At 36.2% G+C, this 26,951-nt stretch overlaps 1 long non-coding RNA gene across 2 annotated transcripts; it reads left to right on the top strand.

Annotated features, from left to right (window-relative positions):
* Nucleotides 1-1,044: 1,044 nt before the first annotated feature.
* LOC136041173 (uncharacterized) lies at nucleotides 1,045-18,599 on the top strand. 2 transcript variants are annotated; one of them, XR_010620975.1, is made up of 4 exons: nucleotides 1,060-1,135; nucleotides 14,593-14,709; nucleotides 15,303-15,419; nucleotides 18,488-18,599. It is a non-coding gene; the product is annotated as an uncharacterized LOC136041173 (long non-coding RNA). The 2 variants fall into 2 exon arrangements; XR_010620974.1 differs by lacking the exon at nucleotides 14,593-14,709 and having other exon boundaries at nucleotides 1,045-1,135.
* The last annotated feature ends 8,352 nt before the right edge of the window (nucleotides 18,600-26,951 follow it).

The raw sequence follows: 26,951 nt of genomic DNA, 5'->3' as shown, positions 1-26,951 counted from the left end.
TAAATATTGTTGGTCACTTAAAAAAGGCACTCCTCTTTCGGAATCCTCTTTCGATCTTCTAGGATTACTGCTCGATACAATTACCCATGGGAAGAACAAGCAAGCAAACAAATAAATAAACAAGCATCTGTGATCTGGCTTCTGAAAAAAAAAAACTAAATTCCATATTTTTGTATAAGAGCTTATCACCTCTACAGTGGGCTTCTTGGATATGCTGAATCTAAGGGTGCTATTTTCATTCATGTCACTTAATTTTCAAGGTTACCCCCATTTTTCAACAATTAAGCAAGTTTTCTCAGGCTCATAACTTTTGACGGGTGCTATTAAACTTGGTGAAATTTATATATTTTGAGTAAGGACAAAAATTCAATTTTTTTGAAGGTTTCGCTTGCTACTGTAACGCATTGATCCTTACTTACAGTTCGTTACCGCGAACTCTTTGCTTACTTACACTGAACTATTTGTTTACTTACGTTGACACTTACTTACAGTTCGTTACCACGAACTGTTTGATATACATTTAGATTGATATTTGCAAATATTATTTTAATAATAACGCTAGGATTGTTCAACACGAATTATTTTACGTTAAACAAAATATGAGATGTTTTAATGTAACTCCTTAATTTTAGTTAAAAAACTTGTTTCTTTTTATCTAGTTTTATATAGGAGCTTAACACCTCTACTTTAGGGTTCTCAGATATGCTGAATCTAAGGGTGCAATTTTCATTAAGGTCACTCGGTTTTAAAGGGTTCCACCTTTTTTTCAACAATTAAGTACTCAGACTTGTAACTTTTGATGTTTGGTATTGAACTTGGTAAAATTTATATATTTTGAATAATGACCAAAATTCAGTTCTATCGAAGTTTTACTTACTATTGAACAGCATCGCTCCTTACTTACAGTTCGTTACAAAGAACTGTTTGATATATATTCAGGTTGATATTTGCAGAAATTAGTTCTATAATAGCGCTAGTTTATTCAATACGATAAGGTATCATGATAAATTGGAGAAGCGTATCATTTATTTTTTTTTTCCTATTCTTATCTTTCATTCTGTGAAAACAAGTTAGTTCCAATTAGTATTAATTACTTTAAGAGTACAAAATAAGTAGTGATGGTACCAATATAAATGTAAGTTTTTATACAGAAAAACTTTTTATTCATTAAATAGTGTAATTAGTGAATGAAGCCATAAAACAGTCCATGGTAACAAACTGTAAGTAAGGAGCGAGTCGGTCCAATAGTAGCCAAAACTGTAAAAACAGAGTTTTAATAGCGAGAGATACATGTAGAAATTCATTATGTAATGAATGTAATGTAATGAACTCATGTAAAATTCATTAAGTTTAATGCTGCTCATCAACAGCTACTAGCCTGAAAAATCTCTGTGATTTTGGAAAAAAGGGGGTTTACCCCTAAAAGGGTCAAAATACTTTAAAGAAAATCACATCATTAAATTCAGCGTATCAAAGAACACCACGGTAGAGATTTCAAGTTTTGTCTGCAAAAATGTGGACCTTCGTTTTTTTTGTAAGAAAAGAAACCATCACAGATGTGTGTCTTTTTTTTCCATAGGGGCTGTTCCCTCCTCAACGTCCCGCTCTTTACGCTAAAGTTTGACTTCTTCTATCATTTGTGCTTTATAAAACAGTAAATAATTTTAGCGTTAAGAGCAGGACGTGGAGGAGGAAACAGCCCCTTTCATACACCGAGTAATTTCTGTTCGTTTTAAGTTTTAATGTCGCTCCTTACTTTCAGTTAAACAACTTTTTTTTTAATTTAATTTTTGAAAGTTTTTGAATTAATGCATGTTTGATTTTGGCTCTCTGCAAATGAATAATTAAAACAAAATTTGTGTATTTTTGTTTTGTTAAATGGCTTTCTCTTAGTTTTCATCAGACGATTTTGAGAAAAAAAGTGGGGGAAGAGGCCTAGTTGCCCTCCAGTTTTTCGGTTACTTAAAAAAGCCAGTGGAACTTTTAATTTTATTTACAAACGTTTTCATTAGTAATAAATACAGGGGAGAGGGGGGCGAAACCGTACGTTTTTGAATTTTGACCCCTATAAGATGTTCTTCTAAAGATACAAACTTTTTTTTTACTTGAACAGAAAGCTTAAATATTCATCTTTCTTAGGATTTTTTTTTCATTGACTTCCATCAAGTCGTTTCTCAGTGAGACCCAAAAACTTATGACGTCTTAAAGTGTCCGAAGTCGTCCCTACCGTGGGGCGACTTCGGACACATGAGGGGCATTTTCGGACATCTATTAGTTAACGATTAAAACAGTCCATTCAGATAATATAAAAGTAGCAGAATTAACTGGAATATCAAAAGAACTCTAAAGGTATTTCACATTATTATTTTATGGCATAGCGAGAAAAGTCACACCCAAATACAAGGCCTTTGACTGCCTGATCGCCCTGTCCCTCTTGCAGCAAAAGGAGTAGGCAACTTCATAATTATATCATCAAAATCAGTTTCAGCACAATCGGGCCATTCTGGGAAGATGAACTTTTCACTTGATTTGCGGAGGTAGTTTATTTTAGCTAATCTGCCACTCACTTCGTCAATCTCACAAACATAGTGTTGCAATCTTTGATGTTTGAAATTTGATGTTTTTGATGTTTTGATGTTCAAAAATTTGATGTTTATCAGAGTTTTTTTTTGCCATAAACCTCACAAGCACAAATTTCCAGGAGAAAATTCTTCGTCAGTCTGAAGTTCAATGACACTTCCAATGTCTCCCTGATGGCATGTTTGAATGGTGCATAAGCCGAAAGATCAGGGGGCTGAATGCAATGAGAGCAATGGAGAGGAAAGGTCAGAAGATGAATGCCATTATCTTTGCACAAGGAAACTACTTCAATTGAAATATGTCTTTCATGATTGTCGAACAAGAGCAAAACAGGATTCTCTTTGCTAGGTTTAACTTCTTTCTGGAAGTGCTAAAATGAACAAAACGAAATTTTCCGAGGTCATCCATCCACTGCGATGGGCTAAGCCAATGCATCCTGGTGGTCCATCTTGATACATTCTCTCAGGAGCCTTGACTCTTGGAAAAACAAACACTGATGGAATAGTCTGACCAGTTGCAGACACAAAGCACAGCATTGTGGTATTTTCCCCTCTTTCTGCCAACACAGTCTGTGCCACCTGTTTTGTCCCCTTTTTAGCAATCACCTTTGGAGCCTGAAAAACTGTGGGTACTCCTGTTTCGTCGCAGTTCCAAATCCTACCAGGACGAAATTGTAACTTGCTATTCAGTCCCTGAAGATTACGAAAGAAGGCACCAATTACAGTGGCATTGAAGCCGGCAGCACAAGCCTGGCTTGTATTTTTCGGTTTTCTAATGGACAAAGTGGCATTACGCTTCATAAATACTTTAAACCAGTCAAATTCTGCTCCTTCATTCAGCTCCCAACTTGGTGGGAATTTGAGCTTCAGAGTTGTTGCCCATTGGTTGGCTAACTTTCTCGTTTCATTTGGATTTAGTCCGTGTTTCAATATTGAACAGTTTTCGAGGTATATAGCAAGATCTCTCTCTCTTGTTTGGGAGTAAAAACGAACTTGGAACTCTCCCGAACACTATCATTATCATTGTTTGCACTTGGGCTACCCTTCTCAAGATCTTGCATTCTACTCTTGTAGTGTTTCACGGCATCCACAAGTGTAGACTTCTTCAAAGAAAATTCTTCCGTGGCTGATCAGAAAGATGAATTCTCATTTAAGACTTGTCTCACAGCACGCTTCAATAATTCTGGATCTGGGGGACCACCCCCTTTTGAATATAGGTGCTAACAATTTGTAAAATCAAAATCTAAAATGTCAATCACGGAGAGAGAAGTGTCCCAAAGTTTTGTGAGCTGATTTTCTTTGAGAAAACATACTTCAAAAATAGTTCTTTGCCTGGGTGTCTGGATTGATGAATAATAGATTTTAATATATATTTTGTTGTGGGATTCTTGTGCTGGGGTGACCTCCTCTGTTAACTCGTATCTTGTATGTTTTTTTTTATTACGAGATGTTGTGTTTTTTCTATGCATTTATACTGTCCCAGCCTTACAAGCTCTGCTCTCTGTTGGGGCATAATATTGTTTTTGTTTTTTGAAAATTGAATTTAATAAGTTCTTATTTTTAGTCTATAATAAAATTGAAATATTTGGTAATTTCCTAGCCCTAGTTACTTCCAATTCCAGACTTGGAGATACTTCCATCAGCAAGGGGTGAAATCGGACACCTCGAAATGTGTCCGGAGTCGCCCCAAAAAAACTGTCCGGAGTCACCCCTTATTGACGCCATTTTGAAAATTTACCTTTTTTTTGTAAACCGCCAGACATTTCTTGATGAAAATTACGAGGAAAATACCGGAAACATACCTCTTATGATCCTTCTAACTTACGAACCTGTAGCTAAAATAGCTTGGAAAATATTTGACGAGGACTATAGGTGTCAAAATTTCCAAAGAGTATATAAAAACTTATTTACCTCTTATCTCAGTTGTCTTTGGTATCAAATATTCAAAACTTCCGCCTAATGTGCGCTACATGAATGGCATCTAGCAGCGATTTTCTGAATGTATTAGTTCAAAGACTTCGGACGAGAGGTCCAACGGACGGTTTCGCCCCCGTATGGTTTCGCCCCCCTCTCCCCTACGTAACTTACGAATTAACTTACCTAACGACTTTTATTTTAAGGGTGTGTTTCCCCCTATTTTCTGAATAAGGCACATTTTCTCGGGCTCTTAACTTCTGATGAGTAAGACTAAATTTAATGAAACCTATATATCTAAAATCAGCATAAAAATCTGATTCTTTTGGTGTATCTATTAATATAAAAATTCCATTTTTTTTAGAGTTTCGTTTACTATTGAGCCGGGTCGCTCCTTACTACAGTTCGTTACCATGAACTGTTTGATCGGGTGATTTGTTGCGAAAGACAAATAACGGTTGTTGTTAGTTAGTTTAAATTGAAAAAGCTAGTTCATTATTATTTCTATGGATCCAAATATCCAGAAACGGTAACTTATTCTCTGTTTCATTTTCAATTGTAAAAACTAACTCCTCTTCCTAATTATTTAAATACATTAATATTCAGTATGTTGGACAGCCCAACTGTAGAAGTTTCAAACTTCTATTTTCTATGCAAAATATAGGATTTTGTACTTTTTGCTAGAAGAGATACTGGTTTTTGTATGGTTTTCCCCCAGGCACAATCGCATCAAACCAAACCTAGAAGATTAGAATAGGGCTTGAATGATCGAGAATCACAAATTTTAGTGATGTCTGAGAGTAAGGTAAAAGATTGTAGGGTAGCTAGCTCTTAACCCTCTTTTTATCCCTATAATAACATATCTAAATTTGGCGATATTAGTTTTACTCAAATAGTAGAAAAGTCCGATAATTTCATCTTTGGGGAGGACATGGTCCCCTATAGTCCCTTAATAAGGAACTTCAAGTTATGTAGTTTGACCATCGTTCACATATAGTATTTCTTATCGCAGAATATACAAAATTTTATCATGGAGAGGGGTGTTTTTGTGGGAAGGGGGATCTTTCGGTGGTATAAAGACCTTCCGTGGAAATAATTTCTATGGTAAGCAGATTAAGAAGAAATTTCTATGGCAAATTTTACACTGAAAACAGGAAAGGATTTCTTGTCAAAATTTGAAAAATAATCAGAAAGTCAATCAATAAAAACAAAAGTTTTAAACTTAGACAAACAGAAGCCATTTAAAATATAAGTGGGGCTGCCGCTTTCTCAATCATTGCTCTTTAACCCTAAAAACGACGTATGAGCGGAATATAGATAGAATTATCTATCAACAAATGAAATGACATCATTTTTATACAATCCTAAAAAGGGCTTATCCCACATTTGCCCCTCACTAACTCGGACTATCTGTCTTGGCTTTTTCTACAATTACTCATGGCTTGATGCATGCCTGCGACAACTTGATTTTAATCCATTGAATTAAATTTCGATTGAAGTAGTAATATTTCAAAAAGATTGGTGTTTGCTTAGCCTAATTAGTTGCAGCCATTTGATTTTTTTAAATTAAAGAAATAATATTAAGAGACATTAAGTACGTGACAAAAAACTATATATTTTGTTGGTTTTTTTAAACATGTATTTTGGAACATTTAATTTGGCAGCCAAAAAAAAATATTAATTTGGAATTACCTTATGAACAATAGGTTAGTTAAATTGAGAATGTATGGCATATAGGCTATTTCTATGGAATACTACAAATTTTTTGTCAGATCTAAGTTTTATTTAAATACTGGGGATATAAAAAATATATTTTCTTTTTGATTCCCATTATGTGGCAAGAATTGAAACCCAAATATATGGACAGAATTTCTTTGTTTCAACCTACGATTCGTAATCTGAATATGTTTTAAAAAATTTAAAATAAAAATAAAGAAAATATATATGACCCAGAGATCGAATCATGCTGCAGGAATGCACTGCAGGGCCGACGCAGGGACCTTAGTAGTCAAGGAGCGTCGTTAATCTGATACAATACAAGAAAGTATATATATAAAAAAAAATTATAGATGGCAGCCTCTACAAAACATGAAACCAACTTTTTTCATTGAACAAATTTACTTTTGTCAAGATGAAAAATATACTAATTTTGTACATATAATTACCTAATTTGATTGTCCCGTTTGAAGCATTTTCTTTAACCTAATGAGCCAAAACTAGAATAGAGATTTACACATAATAAAAAGGCAAAAAAAAAGAAACACCACAGCTTCTTTAACTTATCAGAGGCGGCTGCTAAGCAAAAGAAATCATTAAAAAACATGCAAGCTATAAAATTTCAGAGAATAGTTTGACACTACAATCCTTCGAAACGTACAGCCATTATTAAGCATTATTTCTTGCTTCATTCATTCTGTCCAGTAATATTTTAGGGTCATTTTGAATCCCAATGTCATGCCCTGTTATTAATTAATTGCTTAATAGTATAAAAGACTTTTCCAGAATCAAAGTTGCTTGCAACTTGGCATCCAGAAACCTTGACTAGAGATTCACATATTCTTCCAATTCTATACATGGACTAACATTTAGTATTTTTCCGCTACTTCCATGAAAACTATTTAAATAATAAAATGAATTTAAGCCCAAGTGAATAGACTTTTTTAAGAAAAAATAATTGTAACAGAATTAGTGTAAAAAAATCACATGAACAGATACTATTACTCCTTAGCCCATGTAACGAATCTATAACTAGCTGAAACATATAAACTACTGAAGTTTTCATATACTTGTACTTATGCAAAGACAGAGCTTTAGCCGAAACCAAAACCATCTCCCCCAAAAATGTACATTTTATTTTGCAGAAAGTTTCTTAAACACCCCACAGACAACAAAGACTAAGCAGTAAAGTGATAATCTAAGTGTTCTGTTTATTGTTGTTGTTTTTTCTACTAATGCACTTTGGCTTAAGGGCATATAGACAGGAATTCTCATAAACCAGAAAATCATTTTTATTCTGGATAACGTAATATACAACTAATTTGAAATTTAGGAAAGTATAATTTAAGCGAAACAGTAAGGACTGTCGCATTCTGAGATGATATAATGTCAAAGAAAAATTAAATATAGTAATGAATTATCAAAATAAAACATTTTTCTTATAGCTATTGCTTATTATCTTTCTATCAAAGTTCCTTAATCAACATGTTTTAATGCTTGTTCATATGTTTCCCTGACACTATACAGATCTCATTGAGGGAGGCTAACGCAAAGTACATTAATGTGTCATTAATAGGGAAAAGTAGCGCAACTCAATAACCATTTTGTAGCCGTTTAAGCTTTTTTTCCTCCCGGTTTCATCTTAGGTCTAATCAGCAGTTTCCTTTGGTCGCTTCTAATTGTTTTCTATGGTTTTCTCAAGACCATTAAAACATTATAAAGGTTAGAATCCCAGCTAAAAGCTTCACCAAACAAAGTGTTTTAAAATAAATTAAAGGTCATTTTCAGATGAAAGCACTACAAGGAGAATTTTTCAAGTGGATTCGTCCGGATGAAATTTTAAGTGGGGATTTTCAGAGTGGATAGAATTGTCTGTAGGTAATTTTATGGGAAGGGGTAGTTTACATGAGAGAACTTTTCCATTACAAGTTTCCCGTGAACAAGGTGAATTTTTCATGAAGGGAAGACCAGATTTACCGGCATTAATTGCAAAATTTTCAGAAACTCAATAAAAAAATTTCAACTGAAAGTAAGGAGTAGCCCTAAAATTAAAATAGTGGAAAATTATTCCATATATGAGGGATTTTGACTATTTGTCTCAACTTTTTAAGAGCGACTCCTGAAACACAAAGGGTATTTAATTAGGATAAAAAAAACTTTTCTAAAAGGAATAAGAAAACTAGCATAAAGAGCAAGGTATCGAGGAGCAAGGTAAAGAGCTTGTATCCAAGAACTTCTCGCAAACCATCACTAAAATAGCAGGATTCGCCGACTATTAGCCCAAATATATAGACTCGATTGTATAGTTTGTTATAGTGAAAATTGACCTAGTCTTTGTCAGTATAAACCAAATTATTCATGTTTTTGATAATTTCCAGAATTTTATTGTACCGGTTATTCTTTGGAAGCGTTATTTTAGTGCCTAGACGTTTGCTTGGGTCTTTGCTATCACCAACAAATAGAAATAATTTGAAAAAATAGTCTTCGTCTTGTCTCAAAGAATCGAAAGAGTTGGTTAAATGGAGGGATACTAGGGCTACTTTTCATCTTGATCATTGAAGCAAAATTGGGGGGTTAAGCTTTGTCAGGAAATCTGCAATCTTGTTTCTTGGATCATAAACAGGGTCTGGAACGTCCAAACTAAATGAAATATAGAAGGATTCAATCGAAATTTCTAGCTTGATCTGCGTTTATCCAAGTGTTGAAAGAGGTGGGGTATCCTAGCCAACTGACAAGCAACTGTTTAACTCCACGATATGTTCGCCGTTAAAGTACTTTATCTATAACGTATTCATCGGGCTCTTGAATTTTTTGTAGTCCACTCTGATAAAACATCCAAGAACAGACTCATCTGGCGAATCCACTAGTATAAGAGTTACTGGATCCGTGGATTGAACGCTAGCAATTGGAAAAATTTCTTGGCTAAAAAAAAACTGTCCTTTCTGAAAGATTCCTTTACCACATGAAATTCTAAAAAAAATTTCCAACTTGTAATTGATTCCTAAACTTTTTCTGCTTGCTTTTATTTTTTCCATACATAGTCAAAATATAAGGTGTATTTTGCAAGTTACTTGATTCGGTGCTAAATTTCCAATGCTACGATGTGGTGAATTATTATACTGAGAAACAATCAAGTCAAGTCTTGGTACAAAAGAAAATGTTTTAAAATGAGTTCAAAATGCACTTAAATGAGAACCAAATGTGCGTATGCTTCTTTCAACTATTATAGCTTTCAGATGACTATGGGTATGATACGAGTTCACGAGTTCAGTTTGATACTTTTCAAGAGTCTTTTTCACACTCGGATTCAAAAATTCCTTTCCTCTATCTGTGTGAATCTTTTTAAATGTCTGTTCAGAAAACACTTGCTCCAACTATTTTGAAACTTCACTTCCAAGTTTTCTTTTCAATGGCTTCACAAAAATTTTGCGTGAACAAACATCAATAATGACCAGTAATAACTTGTACGGTGCATTATGCTTGGCATAAGATCCATCCAAACTCATTAAATCTGCTTGAGCAATCTCAAAGGGGTAGAGTGCTATAGTTTTTCTACAATGTTTTGGTCTAACAGCTCTCCTATGCAAAGTGTAGGACTCTTGCTTCTCCAAAAACTTTTGAGCTTCTTACTGAGATATATTTGCAGCCAATGCAAGACGCCGTGGAGAGGAAACAATGCTAAACTTCCCAATATTTTCATAAGCTTACTTTAAATTTTTTGCCATTTCCTTAGTAACGAAATCTGTGTTGGGCTTTTTGGTGGTCGTCGATAGTGGCTTCTAGAAGTACCAGTCTAGAATCGTTTTCCTGATTTGATTGGTGACTGCCTTGGTGACTCGAGAACTGTATCGTTGACACTCGCAAAAGATCCACCACTTTCAGTGACTTGTTCTGAACTGATTCTTCTCAAATTTTGCATGTATTTTAAAATGCGTTTATTTCTGATTAGACTGAGCGGGAAATTGCTGTCAGCCGAAAAGTTTAAAATGTTTGAATCAATAGCATGTCGTGACTTCCTATTTGAAACCAGGTCCGTTAATAAATCTGTTGCATTATAGACTACTATTACTACTACTAATAACTCACTGCAGCACCAAGCCGCCTGAGGCCAACACAGCTACGCACGCTCCTCCTCCAACCTAATCTATTTAAAGCCTCCCTCTTTACACCCTCCCAGGAAGTTCCCATTTCCTTTAAATCCTTATTTATGACATCCTCCCAACCCAGACAAGGACGACCTGCTTTCCGTGTAGCCCCAGACGGTTGGCCAAAAAGGACAATCTTCGGTAATCTGTCATCCTTCATCCGTAGAACGTGGCCTAGCCATCTCAACCTTTCTTTCATTATAGCCCCAGAAAGCGGGATTGAACCACACTTTTCGTACAATTTACTGTTTGAAATACGGTCAGTCAGCCGGGTACCCAGAACAATCCGTAGGCAATTTCTCTGGAAAACATCTAGTAAATTTTCATCTGCTTTTCGGAGTGTCCATGCTTCAGAGCCATATTTGACCACTGTCATCACTGCAGCTTCCAATATTCTAATCTTGGTTTGTAGGCTTATCTTTCTATTCTTCCAAACTTTTTTTAACTGTGAAAAAACACCCTGAGCTTTAGCTATTCTACTTTTAACATCTTCACTGCTCCCACCATCTTTACTAATAATACTACCAAGGTAACTGAAGCTCCCAACCTGATCAATCTTTTCGTTACCTAAGGTCACCTGTTCATCTTCACTTATTCCTAACCTTAGTGACTTAGTCTTCTTAACATTAATTTTCAAGCCTATTTTAGCACCCTGAACTCGTAAAACCTCTAAAAATTCATTCATTTTGCTCACACTTTCATCTAATATGCTTAAATCATCAGCATAATCTAAGTCCAGGAGCGTTCTTCCTCCCCATTTGATTCCATGGTCTCCAATTGCCTTTCCTGTGCTCCTTAAGACGAAGTCCATCAAAATGATCCATATAAAGGGGGATAGAACACAACCCTGCTTAACTCCTGATTTAATACAAAACCAGTTGCTAACCTCATTTCCTACCTTAACCGCAGCAGTATTATTCTCGTACATAGCGCAAATCACTTTAATGTATTTTTCTGGTATACCATATAACGATAAGACCTTTGTTAACGCTGTTCTATCAACAGAATCGAAAGCTTGCTCATAATCGATAAAACTAAGGACCAAAGGTGTTTGACAACGAAGGGACTTCTCAATTATTAACCTAAGAGTGAAAACATGGTCGACACATCCTCTACCTTTTCTAAAACCGCATTGTTCTTCCCTTAAAACTTTGTCTACAACATGTCTCAGTCTAAAAAGAATCATATTACTCAGTAATTTGCTACCTACAGAGACCAGACTAATGCCTCGATAATTCCGACATTCACTCTTGTCACCTTTCTTATACAGTGGTTTAATTAAGGTTTTCCTAAAATCATTGGGTACTTCCCCTTTTTCAAAAATCATGTTCATAATCTTCAGTAGCTTATTCCTAACCTCAGAGCCACCATATTTAAGGAACTCATTAATCATACTATCAGCACCTGGGGCCTTATTATTTTTTAATCCTTCTAGTACTGTCGCTAATTCTTCCTCACTAAACAAATCTTCCTTCACATCCAAGGTATCACAAACTTTTTCATTTTCATCTATATCTTTTCCTGCAACTGTATCTCGGTTTAGCACATTCTCAAAATGTTCCACCCATCTTTCTTTAACTTTTTCCTTATCACTAATTGTGACCCCATTTCTATCTTTAATTGGGACTAGTCCGGATCGGCTACTCCCTTTCAATTTATTAACATGCCAGTATAATATTTTACTATTATGCCGTCTAGCCGCATCTTCCAGATCCTCAGCAATTTTATCCATCGCCTCCATTTCACATCTCCTTAGTTCATATTTTAATGCTTTCTCCACTTTCTTTACATTCCTTTTGTTTTCATACGACCTATCGCTCAGATAATTCTTATACAAACCCCTTCTACTCTCTATTAAACCTAAAGCTTTTTCACTAATATTCCTAGTTGCTGTCTTAGCACTCTTCCCTAGGACACCATCAGCAACTTCACAAATTGTTTTTCTGAAATTATTCCATCCATCTTCCACATTGTCAAATTTTAACCCCTCAAGTTTAGTACTCAACTGTTCCTGGAATTTTTTTCTCAAATTTTCATCCTGAAGTCTACCAACATCATAACTTCCCGGGGGGGAGTTACTCTTCCGAAATTTCAGCTTTAAATTAACCTTAGACACTACTAGATGGTGATCTTTACTTTTAACATCAATAACGGCACTCCTATACACCCTAGTATCTTGTATTGATCCTGCTAGTCTTCTGTTTACAATAACATAATCAATAAGGTTTGCTGTCTTACCATCACGTGAATACCATGTCAACTTATGGGCCATTTTGTGACCAAACACCGTATTGGTTATAACTAGGTTGTTATACCTACAAAATTGCAAAAGCCTATAGCCATTACTGTTTTCTTTTCCTACACCAAAATTACCTAGGCTAGGATACCATCTATCCCTATTTCTACCAACCTGGGCATTAAAATCTCCTAGCAAAAACACCATATTTATACCTGGTACCCTGTCTGTTTGCTCCTGTAACTGTAAGTAAAATTCATCTGAGTCACTAGTATCTCCATCAGTTGGTTCAATGGGGGCATATACTACTATAACTGATACCCTAAACTTTTTAGTCATAAAATGAGCAATTAGTATTCTATTATTAATACCTTCCCAGCCTAAACAAGACTTAGCAGCTTCCTTATTCATCATGAGCCCTACTCCCTGTCTATATACCCCATCCTTCCTTCCTGAGTAAACAAATTCTATGTCACCTAATTTCATGCTTCCTACCCCTGGGATATGAGTTTCTGAAACTCCTAATAAATCCAGTTCAAACCGTCTGAATTCGTCAGTCAAAATGTCGATGCGATAGTCATTTTTTAACGTCGTAACATTCCAAGTTCCAATTTTCATGTTCTTTAAATCTTTGAAATTATTTTGGCCTCAAGAAAAGCAGTGATCCCGGATACCAGTGCAGGATGGGGACCAACATATCTTCTCAAGTCTACACCGAAGCGCTTAAGCCGGCTTAGAACCGGACAGCAAGAAGTCCCTGGGACCTCCAGTAAGTTGGAGGCTTTGTGCAATCCTGGGCCCATCTTGGTCACAACATGGTTTTCAGCACTTGGCGATGCTCTTCTATCAACAAGAGTCGAAATCCTGCACAGACAGTCCCAAGCCTATTACCTCCGACTCATTATATATTCATGCCTACAAATATTATGCTACTACGGGGAGGCAGCCCATAGTAGATAAATTAGCTAGGAAGAGGTTTTTCAGCCCGAAAACGCCCATCAAAACAAACCAAGCCCAGAAAATTATCCAATAATCAGAATCCCGTACGAGTGCTGTGTTGTTTACTAGGCTATAATTTCCTCGAGGGGCGCCACTCCTCAAGTGGGAAAAATTGACCGCAAGTTTCCCAGTCTTGCAGGTACCCCGAAAGGGTCGAGGCAGCCCTTTACAGAGGCCGTTGTCCATAAATCTGGATCTTACGCCCTGCCGCAGTTGTCCTCCTATAGAGGATCCTCCCACGATGGTGTTCTGCTTCACCATGCAATTTAACCCATTACTGGGAGAAGGTTTGTAACTCATCTGACGCGTGAACACGGCAGTTGGCCCTGCTGAGTGTACATTTGAGGGGCCTTCTTCCTCCTCCACCTGAAATTATGACCCCCAGGGGAGGGTTTCCCAGTTTCTATTATGGGCCCCACTGGGACAAGGTCCTACTTTCTTTTGTTAGGCTAAGCCTTAAATAGTACTTTATTGTGAAGAGTCAAAATTTGTAGGGATTGCAAAGGCTAGCCTGAACAATATGTTAATAAAAATCATGAGGTTAAACTTCTGTTTGGAAAAATTCTAGTTTAGATAAATTTGTATTATCTTGAAAAAGGTTTAGGTTAGGAAAACGAAACTTTTAGGAATGGGTCTACAGTGGCGCCATTTCAGAAAACCTTAAGGGGGGGCCAAAACATGCAAGTGAGGATATAAAAATTCTGCAGACACTCGGTAGGATACAGAAAGCTTCTCAAAAGGACCTTCATACTGTTGCACGCTCGTCTGCGGTGAAAAAGGTTCTGCCGCACCAGGACCGTGATTTTGATTTACCAGCGAAACGTAAGGACCCAGATTCTGATTTAGCGCGGTTGGGTCCCGTCTTGATGCTAGCGGTCGCTGGGTTGCTGTTCTGAGGGTAGACTAGATTTTGAAACAACATCCACTTTAATTGGTTTTGTCATATCACTTGGATACTTTTGAAGGTGAGACATTGCAGATTGAAATAAAAGTAATTTTTCAGAGTTAGACATGGAATCATTATTCAAGATATCAGCTATCTCATATTTAAAGCGGTGCCTTGGCTGTATAGATGTCTCCAGTGGAATGAGCTTGTACGGTTGAACTACTGCCATTTCTGGTAAGTAGAGATCCTGATTGTTTTCCTGATTTGATTGGTGGCTGCCTTGGTGACTCGAGAACTGTGTAGTTGACACTCGCAAAAGATCCACCACTTTCAGTGACTTGTTCTGAACTGATTCTTCTCAAATTTTGCATGTATTTTAAAATGCGTTCATTTCTGATTAGACTGAGCGGGAAATTGCTGTCAGCCGACAAGTTTAAAATGTTTGAATCAATAGCATGTTGTGACTTCTTATTTGAAACCAGGTCCGTTAATAAATCTGTTGCATTATAGAGCTTATCGTTAATTTTTATATCGTTAAATCGATGTTCATTTTCAAATCCATTCAGTTCATGCAAGTGAGGATATAATAATTCTGCAGACTGTCGGTAGGATACAGAAAGCTTCTCATAAGGACCTTCATATTGTTGCGCGCTCGTCTGCGGTGAAAAAGGTTCTGCCTTACCTGGACCGTGATTTTGATTTACCAGCAAAACGTACGGACCCAGATTCTGATTTAACGCGGTCATCCACTTTAATTGGTTTTGTCATATCACTTGGGTACTTTTGAAGGTGAGACATTGCAGATTGAAATAAAAGTAATTTTTCAGAGTTAGAAATGGAATCATTATTCAAGATATCAGCTATCTCTTATTCAAAGTGGTGCCTTGGCTGTATAGATGTCTCCAGTGGAATGAGCTTGTACGGTTGAACTGCTGCCATTTCTGGTAAGTAGAGATCCAATTAAACTCCCAATAATTGGTAAAAATAAAACAAAAAAGCCACTTCCTTGTTGCATTAATTTCCGGGGCTTCTGTTTAAGATTCTTCTTTTTAACTGATAAATCACGGATAATTTTACAATGTTGACTGCACTGTTTCTTTTAACATAATGGCATCGAAATGTTTGAATTGGTGATATTTAAACAAAGGTCTGAAAATGCTTTCACAATATCCTTGTTCAAATTCTGTAATAAAGCACGTCTTAGCTTGAGTTTAGCTTTAGCTAAAATCTCTACAAAAGAATGAAGTTGCTTCATTCTTTCCATCTTCTAGACTAGTGTCACAATTTCAATGGGTGTGGTAGATACAGAGTTTCTTCTTTTTCGAGAATGTTACTTGTTAGTACGATATCAATCCTTGCTATTCAAATTCATAAATAAGCATCCCAAAAGTTCATCGGTTGCCATTTTATAACTGTCCAATAAATGGCGAGCATACCCTGGGAACATTTGTTTCCCTAAAGTTGTAATAGAGGATTGACCCCAAGTTTGCTGAAATAATACAAATATATTTGTATTTAAACTCATTGTTCGAATACTGTTTGTTTGTTGAAAAAAATTGTGTAATACTAATATCACTGAAATGTTCATATGATGGGATCCGACTGTCCATAAATCCAACTACTTTTCAGAGTGCTTTTCTATGTGCGTTGCAAGGTCGTAAAAAATCATTAAGGAATTTGGCCTGAGCTTCTCAAGAATCTCGAAGTTCTAAATAAAATGGACATATGACATTTCTTCTTTTATTTCATGACATATTGTCTGCCATGACCGATAACAATAGTAAGTTTCTCTTGGAGGCTTCTCAAATACTTTTTCGTTTTCTTGAATTAATTTAGATATGAAAACACTTTTTTCCGACGTCGATGGGCCAGCAATAATCATCCAAAATGGTGTTTCAATTTTGAACATGTTGACTGATTACTTTTCTTCTTTAAACTGTCAATTTTCACGGGAAAAGCGTACGCTGCTGGCCGGTGCTTTGAAATTGATCCTTTTTGAATAGGCTCGTCAACTGTTTTGCTGATTGACTCGACATCTGCGAAAATCCTAGATTGAAAGGACATTTTATCATAGAAATCCTTCAATTCGGTTGCTGCTTTTTCGCCCTTCGGCATAACACTGTTTGTGAACCGTGACGAGAACAGGCTTCGATATGGTTTTTTAGTTTATCCTTGGTCCTTGTTGTGGACAGGCATTATGGGCAATAGAATCGAGTTACGCCAATTATTTCTGAAGATAGTAAACGGCTTAGATTAACGATAGGCCGAAAATGAGCGTAGTTGGAATCCTCCGACTCTCCATACAGTAAATATGTATTATATTTTACGTTAAAATTTGATGGGGTACGAATTGGAAAAATTGCTTTCTCTAGCTCATTATAATATAATACACCTACCCCTATTGAGGTAGAGGCGTTTTCCTGCTCCCATTTTGAGATATCGTTGATTCTGATTGGCCATTTTCCCTCAAAACAGTCAAATGTAACGGTTGGGAAAATACTGGGTTCTTTATGACTTCCTTCTAGCCCATTCCTATTTAACTCTAGTAAATTAGACTGATTGGAATTGTTTTTTTAAAACTTGATGTCCCGCTGCCAAGACTGGCCATTCAAAACATTGCAATCCTTGTTCGAACCGTATCAGTAAAATTGCTCTTTTGCTAGCAAGGACTTGGGGGACTGGAGGTCCTGTCCAGCCGACAGGAAGGTGAAAATCTCCATAAAATTTCGCAATATGAATGTCAAGACTCTGGATCCCAGTAAGTTAATATCCGCTTCTATTTTCTGTACACGTCTCTGTTGATTCGTTGATTTTTGTGATGCATTTATTAATTTCAGTATCTATATCCCCACCTCTATAAAAACGTTCCTTGTACAAAAGCAAAGGGACAGTCCTATCCTATTCATCTCCCTGGCTAAAAGTTGAATTAACTGCCAGTTGAGCTCTTATACTAGTACGTTCTTTTTCTTGAACTTGCCGTATTATTCCACCGATAGTTGGGCGTAAAATATTGACTAGTTTGCCAGATCTTTGGGTCTTTAAGGCAAAATTGCATTTAAAGCTATATGATCTTAAGTAATTGCGGATGGCATTGTCTTTCAATTCAAATTGAGCCCCTTCATACTGATTGGAAGGACCCAATTTATCTAAATCGACTGGTAAGAAGAGATCATCGTCGTCAGCATCCAAAAATTTTTGGATTAGCGAGTCGACAGTGGTTTTTGTGTCGCTACCATTCAATTCAAATTGAGCCGCTCCAAACTCACTAGAAGGACCCAGTTGATCTAAATCGACTTGTAAGAAGAGATCATCGTCGTCAGCATCTAAATATTTTTGGATTAGCGAGTCAACACTGGTTTGTGTGTTGCTACCATTGATTGAAACTCTTATCTCTGTCGCCGGTGGTTTTGGAAATCCAGAACCCTGACTACTTCCACTGTTGAAATTTTCACTTGCCGTAATAAATCACTGAACACTCTCTTATCGTAAGCAAATCTGTAACTGATGCAATAACCTATAAACTCTCGCCTTTTATAGCTTTCACACCAGATTATGCAATGTTGGGAAATCCCATTTTCCCAATTCTGATTGGAAAATCCAATAGCCTATTGGATCATCGGAATGCAGAAATGCCAACAATTGCAAAATATGTCTAACCCTATTTTTAATTAAACAAAAAAAACAGGTTTTTTAAATAAAAGTAAGGAGCGACATTAAAACTTAAAACGAACAGAAATTACTCCGTATATGAAAGGGGCTTTTCCTTCTCAACGCCCCGCTCTTTACGCTAAAGTTTGACTCTTTCTCTTAACTCTACATTTTAAAACCGTAAAAAACTTACTGCTCCTTACTACAGTTCCTTACCACGAACTGTTTGATAACACTGTTGTTTGCCGACCATAAAAATATAATTACCAAGATTGCCAAATAGAATGTAACGCCCCTTTTCTGCAATAGCTTTCTGAATATCATTTGCATTTGTGCAAATCATTAATATTCTTTTTATTTACAGGGTTCTTCTCCAGCCTGCCAGAATTTCTCACAAGGAAACCATATTCTTTTATATATTTTATTTAATTTGTATATTTTTTATTGTGTACAATAAATTATCATCTTACTCCTAACTACTTATGGCATATTGGAAGCTAGGAAAAACCTAGACCTACTCTTAGAAAATTTTTTTCTAGCATTGAAAGAATTAAAATCCATAATTTCACTAGTCTAGTCTAAATTGTGTAATAACCATCGGGTTCGAAAATACCTACCCTCGTGACATTGGAATGTTGCGTCACTTCCATCTGGGAAACAGTTCATTGGAAATAACTCACTGTCTAGTAAATTTCACTGTCTAGTAAAAGGTTTATCCCTGTTTGAAAGGAAATAATGAGCAGGGACTGAGACCAATCACTTTGTACTCTAAAAAAGGCACTAAAACTACTAATTTCCAATCAAATGAGCCTCCTCTAAACCTTATAGGACCAACTCTTCCATAAGACCTTATATGACCCCAGGGCATAGCTTACAACCCTTACCTCTGAGCTCTGGAGGGGGGTGTATCAACCCTGAAGACATTGTTATGTGTTCTTTGGACTATTTTGAACAAAATGAATAGGTCAAAACTTCGATCAGATGCCTTTGAGGAAAATAGGGCCTGGGAAAGAGGGACTAGTGGCCGTCCTATCACTTTTGACTCTTAAGAGAAAACTCAGCTTTTAATTTCCAATCAAATGAACCTCCTCTAAAGCTTATATGACCATCTCTTCCATAAAACCCTTATATCCCCCAGGGGTATAACTTCTCTTTGCCCCCTGGCTCTGGGGTGTTATATCAACCTCAACGGCCTTATTTTATAATTTATGGGCTAGTTTGAACAAAATTTCTATCTCAAATTTCTATCAGATGCATTTGGAGAAAAGAGGGTATGGGGTGGAGGCTAGTTTCTCTCCGATCACTTTTGACTCTTAAAAGGGCACTAGAAATTCTTATTATGTTCAACATATGTCTACGTTATTATGTACATGTGTCATATTTGATTATGTGCTCTTAAAAACGACATTGGAAATCCTGATTATGTATTTGTGTATCTCATGTATATGTTAATAATGATCAAATAGTATAACTTAAAGCCCATGTCCTGAAGGCTCCGGGGAATTGTCGTCCCCAAAACCATTATTACAACAATACCTTTCAACCATGCCGAACGCAATGGCTATCTCAAAAATTTTTGGGGCTGGGGGGGGGGTGGTCGGCCTGTAATCACTTTTGACTCTTAAAAAAGGGATAAGAAGTGTCAATTCCCAACCGAAGGAGCTTCTTTCAAAGTTTTTACAACAACTCCTATACGAAGTGCCTTGGTCAGAAAAAACAACAACAAATAAATAAATGAATAAATAAATAATACATTGTGCACACATAGCTTTTTACTCGGGCAGTGCTGTTGCGCTGAGCACGAGTTCAGTGTGACAAAGCATGAGACAATGAGACAAAGCATGAGCGCAGTTGAGCCGTGGCTAGACACCAAACTGAAATCTTTTCTTTTCTTAGCAGATTAGCAGCCGAACTAGTGTTTATCTGCAGGTGATTGCATGTGCAGGTCGATGTGTATGTAATCGAAATATCCATAATTTTTCTCATTGTTTTTCACTGTGTAGTAAAACGATTTATCCCTATTTGAGCAATTATTTGTACAAGATATGGTTTGGAAAATGAAGGGCATGATGGGAGAGGGATGGCTGCCCTCCAATCACTTTTGACTCTTAAAAAGGGCACTTGAAATTCTGATGAAGTACAACATACGTTTTACGTTATTGTGTACATGTGTCATATATGATCATGTGCTCTTAAAAGGGACATTAGAAATTATTATCATCTATTTGTATATGTCATGTACATGTTAATAATGGGCAAATAGTATAACTTAAAGACCTTGTCCTGACGGCCACGGGGACTTGTCGTCCCCAACACCATAATTACTGGACCTTTCAACCATGCTGAACGTAATTACTATCTAAGAAAATGGCTTTTGGGGGGGGGGGCTGACACCCTCTAATTATTTTTGACTCTTTAAAAGGGCTAAGAATTTTCAATTTCCAATCGAATGAGATTCTTTCAAAGTTTTTACAACAACTCCTTCTGTACGAAGTGCCTTGGTCAGAAAAAAGCAACAACAAAAATGGATAAATAAAAGAATAAATTATACATAGTGCCCACATCACTTTTAACTTGGGCAGCGCCATTGCGCTGCCTATGGAAAGCCATTTGTTCTCAGACATTGCGATATTTGATTCATCTCCATAATTTTGTAGACCATGGTAATAAATAGTAGAGCATGGCAGAGCTCGACTTGCTATGGTAGAACGTAAATCAGCTTGGTAGAGTTTAGTAATGCATGGGGAATGGTGAAGCTGGTGGGGGTAGGTACTAGGGTGTAAAAGTTTTACTCATTAATCGTAGAGTTTTTGATACTACTGCTACAACTACTAGCAATTCACTGCAGTGCCAAGCTACCTGAGACCGAAACAGCTTCACTAACTCCTTCTCCATCACAACCTATTTTAAGCTTTCCTTTTTACACTATCCCAAGCACTTTTAATTTCATTTAAATTTTTTCTCACAACTTCATTCCGAGCGAAAGGCAGGTCATCCCCGAATGAGGTGGGAAGACATCGTATAAGGAAGATTTAAAGGAAATGGGAACTTCTTGGGAGGATGTACAGAGTTAGGCTTTGAGTAGATGGGGATGGAAGATGAGCATGATTATCTGTATTGGCCTCAGGTGGCTTGGAGCCATATTGAGTTGTTAGTAGTAATAAAAGTAGTTGTAGTAGTAGTTGTAGTAATGGTAGTAGTAGTAATAGATTGTTATACCTTCAAAATTATAGCAGTCTTTATCCGTTGCCATTTTTATTTTCCCACACCAAATTTCCGGGGTATACACTACTATGACTGATACATTGCAAATTTTAGTGGTAAAATGAAAAAATAGAATTATACTATTAATACCTTCCCAACCAAAGCAATACTTAGAAGATTTCTAATTCATCATAAGCCCTTCTCTTTCCCTATGTACCCCATCCTTCCTGCCTGAGTAAATAAATTCAAATTACTTAATTCAATTTTTCTACTCCTAGGAACTAGGGTTTTGAAACTCCAAACAAGTCTAGTCCAAAACGTTTGAATTTGTCCAGTTTAAAGTTTAACACTATAGTCATGTTAAGATTTGACAGATTCCAAGTCGCAACTTTCATATTATTTTAAGTTGTTAGAATAGTTGTGTCCTCAGAAAAAGCAATGTTTTTGCTTTCAGACTAGTTCAGGTCAGGAACTAATAACGTTTTGTCAAGTCTACACCAAGCTGATTTCAATCCAGACGGCAAAAATTTTGTGCAACCTATAGCTGAATGGAGGCTTTGTGCAATGCTGGGCATATCTTTGTCACTACATGGTTTTTGACACTTGGCAACGCTCATCTATCAACAAGAATCGATGTCCTGTACAAGCACTCTCAATACTATCACCTTCCTTTCATTTTTATTCATTGATTCAAATAGTATACTTTAATGGGGGTGCACCCCTTAATACATAACTTAGCAAGAAGGAGGCTATTCAAACCAAAAAAGGCCACCAAAACCAAAGAAAAGATAGAATTGTTATCTATCAATTACCTATCATTTTTAACTAGGGCTTAACATGGGACCTTGGTATCTTGTAAATAATTTATGCTAAAGCAAATACATTAACAAATTTAGTTTTTCAACAAAATTAACGGTTTGTAAAAATATCGTCCATCTAATAGAGTAAATTTATATGGCTGCAAATTAATACAAAAAAGAAATTATTAATGCATTTCATTTATCATACAGCGATTATATAAAGACCTTTTTCTTAACTGACACCTATGACAAGCTGAAAATGCTATCCTCATTCTTGACTGTATCACAAATCGCAATCAACAACAACTAGCATCAAATTATTTACACCTGGCAAAAGTCTGTGACAGAATAACTTACGTATAAAATAATCTAAGATCGAGTTTGTAACGTGTCGCCGGGTTCTTTTCTAAGATCGATACACCAATTTTAAGTATTCAATCCACAAAAAAAAGTCCGAAACATAGTCTTCCCCCAAGATAAATTCTTTTAGTGAAAAACCAAATAAACACCCTCAATGAAAGCAACATAAAACTAGATGGCTGATATCCCCACAAAAAAACTTGTAATATAAAAGATTACATGTATACAGAAAACCAGTGTTAAGAAAAAAACATTTGCCATCCTCTGGGAATTTATTTCCGGAATTTCCATGGAACATTCCGTGATTAACTATAAAAACATATCCAAACAAAAGCTTAAGTGCTTATCTGGAAATTTTCTTATTGAAATGGTGAGCTTCGCCGCGTTACCACCTCATAGCTTTACCACCAAATTGACTTCCCAATTGATTTCCTTTTCTTTACTTGTATTTGATTATCCTCAAACTTGGCAAACCCTCATAATATCAAAAAAAGTAACTTCAGAATTGAAAATGAACAAATATTATTCTTTTTTGTGAAGGGGCTGCCAGCAGAGCCGTTCGAAGGCACAGCAAAGTCACTCAGGAGTAGCAGCCGGGGCAAGTTGCTCCGAGTACTTTGGCTGGGGAGCTGCCCACTTTGATCATGTTTTTAACTTTGTTTTTTTTCCGTGCTCTCATTTGATACGGGAGGGGGCAATGAAATTAATTTTATCCCAGGCACCACCAACCCTAGGAACGGTACTGGTCGCCAGCCTGTTTGGTGCCCCTGCTCATTCTAACAGAGATTAAACGTCACTTCACTGATAGACTATTAAAAACTATAACCAATTTTCTAGAACGTGGAATATCAGTGAATTATAGTTCAACTGAATTCATCTTGGCTCTCATCACAATAAAATATCATCTGATCTCGCATTAATTGGTTTTTAAATCTCTTATGATTTGGCAACTGAAAAATAACAAAGCTATTAAATTTTGGGTGAAAATTTACTCTACGTGAATAATGTCATTGATACTTGTTAATTATTCAGAACAAACTAAAGAATTATGATCTTTAAAAGGAGGAAGGATACGGCATTAGACTTTACAGTCCGTACCGGCGGTGCTGATCTCCGTTTCTTGGCCCTTCAGCCAGGAAGTGCAATGGGGGGTTGGGGGCCAGACATCCTGTGCTTTCGCACACCCTTCCTGTTTACCTTCCTCAGATTTCTCCAGGTACCCATTTAGAGCTGGGTCGACTCTGGCTAAGCTTAAGAGTCACGTTACTGACCCCCGTCCCAAACTGAAGAATTGGGTACACCGGGATTCGAACTCGTGTCCTCTCAGACAAGGGATCCCGAATTCAGCACACTAACCCATTCGGCCAGGACGGCTGAATGATCTGTAGATCTGTAAAAACCAGTTTCATAGCCACATAGACAAGTGACGGGTGACAATATGCATTGGACTTCTAATTTGGGTTATATATTTGCAAATTAGGGGGGATGGGGGCTGGTCCCTATATGCAGGGACTACATATAGAATGAGGCTCTCTGTAACAGACGGATAAAAATTTTTAAGAGCACGATGTGTTAGCCCCCAAGTACATTTAGCTGCGCACATCAATTTTGTGTATCTTCCGTCCAGAATAACTTCCTGTCTAAGGTAAAAATGGCGATTTAGCTTTTTCTTTTATTTCAATTACTTTACCATCAAAAACAAGGTCAGGCTTAGGAAATATTCTTTTACTAGTGTAAATAACTGCTTCTGTTGTCTTTGAATCGAAAACTAATTTATTATTACTCACCCAACGATCAAAGATTCGAAAAACCTCAGATGTTGTAAAATCTAAATCACTTTTAGTGTTGCAAGCATAAGCTTGAATGTGAGAATTTTTGGGCAAATTTAAATCTAATAGGTCAATAATATTACTATTCCATAAAAATGGCGATAATATTCCACCTTCTGGATGGGATTTCTCAATTTTTGAAAAAAAACTCATTATTATACGATACAACTCTGTCTGATAGATAGCTATACAACAACTAAACCATCCAAATTTGGCATCCGGAATCTTTTAATTCATTTACAACGCCAGGGTGCTAAGCGTTGTCAGATGCACCTCTAATGTCAAAAACATGCACACCGTGAGAAGTTTATGTTGCTTTTTTTTACAATATTTAAACAGGATTATCTATAACACCCAAAGTCCTACGGCCTTTCATAAACCCAAACTGGTTCCTTGAGATCCAGTTCTTAAAGCCCAAGTCATGAAGTTGATACATGATTCAACGTTCAAAGACTTTCCCCACATTTGAAAACAAGCTAATTGGGCGGTAAGACTGGGGACTACGATTATTATTTTACCGCTCCTTAGAATTGATATCACAATTTCCTTTTTCCAGGCTGACGGGAAATACCGGAGTGTTAAGCATCTGTTTAATATTTTTAATAGTGATGGTGTTATAACATTTATATTATTTGTTTAAATTAGGCTAACAATACAATCTGGACCGGGGATTTGTAAAGGACGCATGCTATTAATCACTTCTTTTAATTCTTCTTCTGTGATGTTAATTTCATCATTGTCTTCCATTGTCAAGACGTCTGTAACTGCGCTTCTTAATTTTGTGTGATATTGGGTATCACTACTTACATCATCTTTTCCAAACCACCTCTAGAAAATTACTTCACCTACCTCTTTAGTTGACGTTGTTATTGAACCATCATCTTTAGTGACATGAACAGACCAAATCGGAGGTTTATTTGATTTGAATTACAAAGGTAGAAATCGGATTTCAATCTAACTTTGTGAGAAATAATTTTAAAACAGATTAGAATAGTAATGGTAGCCGATGGTTACCCCCACGGAAAATACCAAATTTTCGTATCCCCCCCCCTTTTTCTAAGAATATTACTTATCTTATCTATGCGATTATAGGATGTTATTTATACAAAATCAAAGACAAAGAATTTACATCAATTGTTCCTTCGCTCTTATTCTTTTGGTGTCATCCAAGATCTTAGAAAGTCACAGTTTGGTGATAACTGTTTCTCTACTGATATTTATCTTATACTGTGATATCTTACCGTAATATCGAATTAATTGCCTCCTCTGGTGAAGCAACCTCGAATGCCCATATAAATGATAGTTGAATGTAGTTCCCCGGTATAAGGTATAACTCTCGTTAGTAACCATTTATTTAGTGCATAGGTAAGAATGAGAAATAGTACAACACAAAATACGTAGGTTGCCTCTGGAATAAGCCCCTCCCCCTTGTATGTGTTTTTACATATACATATAATATATATTTAATATATATATATATATATATATATATATATATATATATATATATATATATATATATATATATATATATATATATATATATATAAATATATATATATAAATATATATCATATATAATATATTTATCATATATCATATGCATATATCATATTTATATTATACATTACACATTATATCTGTGTAATTAAAAACTGCTTGTTACATATAACAGTAAACAAACAGAAAACATAGGGAAGTTGAAGGAATGACCAAAATTCAATTCTTTTGAAGGTTTCGATTACTGTTGAACCGCATCGATCCTTACTTAGGGTTTTTTACTACGAACTGTTTGCTATATATTCAGATTGATATTTGCAAACATTATTTGAATTAGTAATTGTTGTCAACAGAAATTATTACATATATAAGGGGGTTTCGTTAGAGTTTGAATCTTTGTTCCAACTATTTAGGAATGACTAATGAAACACAAGGGCCGCTTAATTAAAATAATTATCTTAATTAAAAGTTTGAAAAAAAGATTTAGCATAAAGATCGAAGTGAAGAGCTGTTTCTTTTAAGTTTAAATGTTGCTCTTTAATTTCAGTTGAAAACTTTTTACTTTTTAATTCACTTTCTTATCGTTTTTTTTTTATATTAATGCAGGCCAATCCAGCTCCCCCTCAATGGAAAATTCCCTTCTCCCACGCAATACTCCTCCACGGAAAGATCCTCCTACATAACGCCTCCTCCAGAAAAATATCCCTGTAAAATATATGTATACACCCCAATAGCCAATACTATATGTAAAAATGGGCAAACTTCACAACTTGGAACCCTTTCCCCTGGAAGCTGCGGGGGGTCATGTCATCCTAAAAGACATATTTGTTAAACCTCTTGGCTATGCTGAACAAAATGGCAGTCTCAATTTTGATAAGATGACATTGGAGAAAATGGGACGTTGGAGGGGGGATAGCTGCCTTCAAATATTGTTGGTCACTTAAAAAAGGCACTCCTCTTTCGGAATCCTCTTTCGATCTTCTAGGATTAATGCTCGATACATTTACCCATGGGAAGAACAAGGAAACAAACAAACAAATAAACACCCATCTGTGATCTGGCTTCTGGAAAAAACAGACTAAATTCCACATTTTTGTATAAGAGCTTAACACCTCTACAGTAGGCTTCTCAGACA

This window comes from Artemia franciscana, unplaced genomic scaffold, assembly GCF_032884065.1.
Source record: "Artemia franciscana unplaced genomic scaffold, ASM3288406v1 PGA_scaffold_1178, whole genome shotgun sequence".
In the NCBI taxonomy this organism is placed as follows: domain Eukaryota; kingdom Metazoa; phylum Arthropoda; class Branchiopoda; order Anostraca; family Artemiidae; genus Artemia; species Artemia franciscana.
The sequence above is the reverse complement of the archived record's forward strand: the minus strand, read 5'-3'. Positions and strand labels throughout refer to the sequence as shown.